Source organism: Ornithorhynchus anatinus, chromosome 1 (genome assembly GCF_004115215.2).
Source record: "Ornithorhynchus anatinus isolate Pmale09 chromosome 1, mOrnAna1.pri.v4, whole genome shotgun sequence".
In the NCBI taxonomy this organism is placed as follows: Eukaryota; Metazoa; Chordata; class Mammalia; order Monotremata; family Ornithorhynchidae; genus Ornithorhynchus; species Ornithorhynchus anatinus.
The window spans coordinates 141628345-141635492 of record NC_041728.1 but is presented as its reverse complement, the minus strand read 5'-3'; the positions used below and the strand labels follow the sequence as shown (position 1 = coordinate 141635492).

At 37.7% G+C, this 7148-nt stretch overlaps 1 long non-coding RNA gene across 1 annotated transcript; it reads left to right on the top strand.

Annotated features, from left to right (window-relative positions):
- The first annotated feature begins 1101 nt into the window (after nucleotides 1–1101).
- LOC120638584 lies at nucleotides 1102–3965 on the top strand. Its single transcript, XR_005660310.1, has 2 exons — nucleotides 1102–1335; nucleotides 3731–3965. It is a non-coding gene; the product is annotated as an uncharacterized LOC120638584 (long non-coding RNA).
- The last annotated feature ends 3183 nt before the right edge of the window (nucleotides 3966–7148 follow it).

Here is a 7148-nt window from a genome sequence, read left to right as displayed (position 1 = left end):
TGGGTGTCCTTTCTGATCTTAAAATTACATGCTATCCATTCTCTCTAGCCCATCAATGGCTTTCTTTTGCCAGAAGGTATTTAAAATTTCATGCTATACTCCATTTTTTTTCTTCTGCAAGACCTTTAGATTCCTCAGATGGATCTTATCTGGCCCTGGAGGTGTTTGTTAGTTTTGATGTAAGCTCAGCATAAAAAGAACATGCCATTTCACTTTCAAGAGACAAATTGAAATGTGAAGAATAATGGCAAGCAAAATATCAGAGTTTTTGCTCTTGGACTAAGCTGAATGTTGATGTCTGTGGGACTAAGAAACAAATAATTTAGCGGCAGCCTAGAGGATGGGAGTTATGAGGTAACAGGATGTACAGTAGTTCTTTAATATAAGATAATGGACTTACATGGATTTTGCTTTGAAGATATGTTTAGGATGCTTAAACGAAAACTTTTAAAATTGTTTGTTTTTGTTTTATCCTAGATCCTACTGTGTGCCTTTACTTCTGGACATTATCAAAATCAATCAGACATTACCATTTTAGGGTACTATGGATGTGACATTATTCTGACACCATAATAAATCTTTAAAATTAAAAGACATTCATTTTATGTTTTAAAGTCTTAAAGCAGTCTTTATGCATTTGGATGGGTAATTAATGTAAAAACCTCTATGAGAAGCAGCATGGTGTAGTGGATAGATCATGGATCTGGGAGTCACAAGGTCATGGGTTCTAATGCTGCGTTCTGCCACTTGTCTGCTGTGTGATCTTGGGCAAGTAATAATAATGATGGTGTTTGTTAAGCACTTACTATGTGCTAAACACTGTTCTTCACTTCTCTGTGCCTCAGTTACCTCACCTATAAAATGAGGAATTAAGACTGTGAGCCCCATATAGCACAGGGACTGTGTCCAACCCATTTTACTTCTACCCACCCCAGCACTTAGTACAGTGCCTGGCACAGAGTAAGTGCCTAAAATACTATTATTATTATTATTATTATTGTTTTGTCTGTTAAAAATTGCCATCTGAATAGAAGGATGTTTTTGACTATTTCTCTTTGGCTCTCCAGCATGTAAAACTGTTCCAATATGCCCTTGGATTAAGAAGATCAACTTGAATGCTCCTTTCTCCCCCAGGAATAAAAATCACTGTGAGAAATACAAATGTGAAATAAAGTGGGAAAGTGGGAAAACCCTCGGCTTACGTATTTTACTGAAAGCCTCATCTATTTGGAAAATAAAATCCAGAAGCTTCTCCTGACATGTACTAGATACAAGTGCACCACTTGAAGATCTAGAGGAAAGGGCCCATGTGGAAAAGGTTTATCTCAACACCAAGTATGTATCTGTAATTTATTTATTTGTATCAATGTCTGTCTCCCTCTTTAGGTAGCAAGCTTGCTATTTGCAGGGAACATGCCTACCAACTGTCCTATATCATACTCTCATACAGTAAGTGCTCAACAAATATGACTGACTCATTCATTGATTGTTCCAAGGGAAGGCCCACCCAGATGCCTGAGGTAGAGTTACTGTTTGCTGTGGCAAACCACAGATCTTCCCTGACTCTTCATGTATCCCCTATCCAAAAAAACCCTCTCTTGACCCCACGACGTCCTCCAGTTATGGTCAAATCTCCCTCCTACCATTCCTCTCCAAAATCCATGAACAGGTTGTCTATACCCATTACTTCCACTTCTCCTCATATTATCTCTTTGATCCCCTCCAATCTGGATTCTGCTCCATTTGTCCATAGAAAATGCTATATCAAAGATACCAAAAATCTCCTTCATGCCAAATCCAATGGCCCCTACTCCATCCTAATCTTCCTCAACCTCTCAACTGGGTTTGACACAGTGGACCACCTTCTTCTCCTGAAAAGGTTATTTAACCTTAGCTTCATTGACACTTTCCTTTTCTGGTTTTTCTCCTTTTTCTTATCCCCTCATTCTCAGTCTTTTTAACAGTGCCCTCCTCTGCAGCCCACATCTTAACTGTAGGAGTCCCTCAAGGCTCAGTTCTGATTCCCTTTTATTCTCCATCTTCCCCAAAACCCATGGAGAACTGATTAACTCCCACAGATTCAACTACCATTTCTATGTAGATAATTCCCAAATCTACATCTCTAGCCCTGATCTTCATCCTTATCTGTAGCCTTGTATTTGCTCCCAACTTCTGAACATCTCTATTTGGATGTCCTGACACCTAAAATTTGACTTGTTCAAGATAGCACTCCTTTTGACTTTCTCCACACTGTAGATAGCACCACAATCCTTCCTATCTCACAATCCTGAAACCTTGGCATTATCCTCGACTTATCTCTCTCATTCAACCCACACATTCAATCCAATACCAAATTCTGTCCATTCAACCTTCACGATTGCTAAAATCTGCCCTTTCCTCTCCATCCAAACAGCTACCTCATCAATCCAAGCCCCTATCCTATCCAGCTTTGATTACTACATCAGCCTCCAGGTTGACCGGCTCGCCTCCTGACTTTCACCATTTCAGTCCATACTTCACTCTGTTTCCAAATCATTTTTCTCCCAAATCATTCATTCTATGTTTCCCCACTCCTCAAGAAATTCCAGCCGTTGCCTATCCATCTTTGCACCTTATGACCGGCTTTAAGGCACTCCATCAACTTGCCTTTTCCTACTTTACCTTTCTGATTTCCTACTACAACCCAACCCACATATTTCACTCCTTTAATACCAAACTACTAACTGTAATCCAATCTAATCTGTCATGCTGCCAACCCCTCTGCCACATCCTGCTTCTGGCCTGGAAATCCTTCCCCCTTCATTTATGACAGGCAATAACTCTCCCAACCTTCAAAGTCTTAGTAAAGCACATCTCCTCCAAGAAGCCTTCCTCATCTAAGCCTTCATTTCCTTTTCTCCAGTCCTTCTGTGTCACCATTGCAAGTTGGATTTTTAACCTTTCACTCCACCCTCAACCCCACAACTTCTTTGTACATATCTATAATTTATTTATCCATATTAATGTCTGTCACCCTCTGTAGGTTTTAAGCTGATTGCCTGATTTACTCCAGCACTTATAACAATGCTTAATGCATAATAAGTGCTAAACAAATACTATAATTATTATTAATTATTATGTGGCATGATGCTTCCAGGATCCATTGATTTTAGACTCCTTTGGTCTTCCAATATGTTTCATGAAGTAAGGAGCTAAGTGTCAGCTAATTGAGGAATTTACCTCTGCGGCAGTTTCTGCTTATCAGGAAAATGAATAGAATTGAACTTTCTCCCTGTGCAGTGACTTTTAAACCTCACCCAAGAAAAACATAGTGTATTTAGTCATGCTGTTTTAGTCTGCTTACTATTCCTGCCACAAGCTCAATTAGTTCAATTCATGTGCTCAGCACTGTGTTTTGAGAGTTTGGTATAAAAATGATGTAGAGTTAAGTTATAGCTAGGAATGTGCTAAGAATTCTATTTCATTCCTGATTTGGAATAAAACTTGTTGGGTTTTTTCCCCTCTAAGGAATTTTTAAGACTTCAGACAAGATTCACTGAAGGACTGTGAGATAAAAGAAAAAAGACAAACTTCTTTTTCGAAAAAAATTTCAAAGAAAATTTTGTTTTTGAAGGTTTTTTCCAAGTTTCGTGTGAATTGTATCCCAGCTCTAGGTCACTGCACTGACCTGCTCCTGTATGGTGCTCTAATTTTTTTTTAATGCCTTTCTTTTATCCCTTGCCTTGTTAAGTTGTATCTTCTGTCTAGGCTTGGACCTGAAGATTTCAGATTTTTTTAAAAGCAAAGTGGGCTGCAATCACACCTGTTTGGAGAAGTAAGAAGAGAGAAAAAAGTAAAGGGAAGGGGCATGCTGAGAAGAAAGAAATGAATAGAGAGAAGAAAGAAAGACTAGCAATTACTAAACTCTGTTCATTTCTGCTCACAGCCTAAAAAAAATGTTTTGTTCAATAAAAAAGCTCCTCATATGCAGCCTCTGGTTTCATCTTTCCTTTGCATTTGGCAATTCTCTTTGAGTCTAATGATTACATTTAGGGAGTTGTACTCTAACTGAGATTTTTTGATGATCTGACTAAATACTGTGAAAATGACATAAAAGGGATCAAAGGTGCTTCAAAACACATTCCCAATCATGGGATCTGCAAACATAATAATGAAAGAAAATATATATCCACACACATCTGTCATTCATTTTTGAAGATGATGGTACCTTCAGAAAACTATCCACACATGGAGGTGTGGCCAAAAAGACTCATGTGTAACTGACTATTCATTACACATTGTGAGCATTTAAGCAGTTTCTCTCAATGCTGATGGTCTTGCCACTTGTAGAGTTTGGCTCCATTTTCTAGAATCTTCACTTCTGATTTTCTTTCAATCAATCATTGGTATTTTCTAAGCATGTTCTGTTTGTACAACACTGGACTTAGATGTGGGGAAAATGTAGTACAGTTGGTAGACATAGACACAGCAACCTAGGAACTTACAAAAGGAATATATATGTAACACAGTGGTCACATTTTTGAGCAGGTTTTCTTCCCAATTCTGTTCTTCAAACCTTTAATGGGTATATTTACTATAATTTTTCCCATATATTCTACATTGGCTTAGAATGATTGGACCTAAAATGTCCAATTTTGTCAATTATGGATATATGAAATGCGAGTCAACTAACCACAATGATACTACTAATTGTAGTAGTTGTTCAAGTGCTTACTATGTGACCTTGACCATACTTAGTCCTGTGGTAGATACAAGGTAATCAGGTCCCAAATGAGATTCACGATCTAAGTAGGAGGGAGAACAGGTATTGAATCCCCATTTTGCTGATGACAAACTTGAGATACAGAGATGTTAAGTGATGTGACTAAGGTCATATAGCAGACAAGTTGCAGATCTGAGAATAAAACCCTGGTCCTCTAAACCCCTGGCCTGAGCTCTTTAACTAGAAATGCTACTACTCTAGTATTATTGGGAAACAGCTCCTGCTGGGCAATCTCAACTCCATCCTTCTGAATGATAACTTGATTCTCCCACAGTTTGGCAGTGAATTCATTATAAAATAATATAAACCTCTGGAATTTTACTGGCTTGGAATGAATTCCTTCTTCATCTTGATAATCAGATACACTCCAGGATACCGGATGGAATTAATTCTCACTGGTTTGATTAGAATAATGTTGAGATTGGGACAGTTTTTAATGCTATTCTTGGAAATCAGGTTGGTATAGCAGCTCAGCTATTTGTTTTTGGGGAAAAAAGGAATCCAGCAGTCAAAGCTAGTCTGCATATCATTTGAATGTTCTTTCCAATAACCTGATGAGTGATGCATTTGATCAAATTTGTATGTCACTGAACTTTGGAAGTCAAATTTGGAAAATTCATGTTGCAGCTTTCATACAGTAATGGAAGAAATTAGGGCAAATCAATCAACAATCATATTTACTAAGCATTTACTGTATGCAGAACCACTGTATTAAACATTTCATTTGGGAGAGTTTAATACAACAGAGTTAGTAGTTATATTCCCTACTACAAGGAGCTTACAAATAACTGAACTATATAATTGAAGGGAAAAGAGGGAATATGATTAATAGTATTTATTGAGTTCTGTGCACAGAGCACAATGAAATAGAACAATAGATTTGGTAGACCTGATCCTACTATCATAGGAGTTATTTGGAAATCTACTGTTGCACATTCACCACACGTGTCCATTGTCCACCACATTGTTATGTGGTGGCCAATTTAGTAGTCATGGATTAGTTTTAGAATCTTAATGAACTCTTCAGAGCAGTTAACTGTTAAGTAATTTCCAGAGTTCAGATATACTTGTGGCATCCAATATAAAAGCATTGGTAAGGTTTATGGATGCCATTTAGAGACCTTGGTAATGTTCCCTGCACCACCCAGCTGCAAAGATAACGTTCTCAATCCCGATCAAGATTCCACAAGCTTCAGGAATCAATCCAGGTGGTCTCTGACCAGGATCTTGCAGACATTTGGAAGCAATACTGTGCCTTGAAAATGATCAAACTTTGGTCTTTTTTTTTTTAGGTTACCAATGATGTCAGCATCATTAAGATCCTGTACCTGGACAATAAAAAAATCAGAATAGAAAAAGCATCAAATCTTTTGAAATGTGGTGTTGGAGAAGGCTTTTGTGAATGCCATGGACTGCCCAAAATACAAATAAATAGATTTTGGAGCAAATTAAACCAAAGCGATCCTTGGAAGGTCAAATGACTTGACTTAGATTAGCATATTTTGGACTCCTAATTATTTAGGAGGACTAATTCTTTGGAGAAGACACTAATCCTAGGAAAAGTCCAGCGAAAATGTGGAAGCAGCAGACCAGCAACTAGCTGAATAGAGACCATAACAACAATGAAAGAACCATTAGCAAGGTTACGGATTATAGCAGAAGACAGGACATTCTGGAGAAAATATATCCTTAGAGTCACTATGAATTGGAAACAACTAGATGGCACTTGATAATGATATATTTTCTCAGCATTATATAGGTTTATAAAGAGCTTGGGCAACTGCTTAAACAAGGTGTCTCCCTCCTTGCTTGTAGATCTATGCAGGTGGTCTTAAGGGGCTTGGTTATACTTTATGGCCCTGAATGCTGCAGTGACTTGCTCAGTAGCGAGGAGAAATGACATGCCTTTGAGTGTTAGAAGATTTTGTTTGTTTTGAAGGATCTCATCTTCAATAGTAAAAGATTTGTTGAGGAAAACTTTTAGGATTTGTTCCTTGCCTGTGGTGAGGCTGAAATTATCTTACTCTCTAGCAGTACCATGGTGTCATGTATGGGGCTTTAATGTTTTTAACATGTGTGGAAGCTTTAAGTTTCTTAGAGATTATCATAGCCCTGCATCTCCTATGCTTTGGAATTCCATCACCAATCTTGCAGGTTCCTCAACTTGATTTTCAATTGGTATTCATGGCTTAATGGGTAGATGATTTGAAGGTACCACAATGAATAGCATTTAAAAAAAATAAGTTCCTAGATCACTTTCATATTTTTCTGTTACGATTACTAAAGCTTTGCAATTGCTACTTTACATCATTGCCCTTCTGCTACTGAGTACTGTAATGTTGCAAAAATGCAGAGAAATACAAAGTCATGTACAAAACAGCTAATT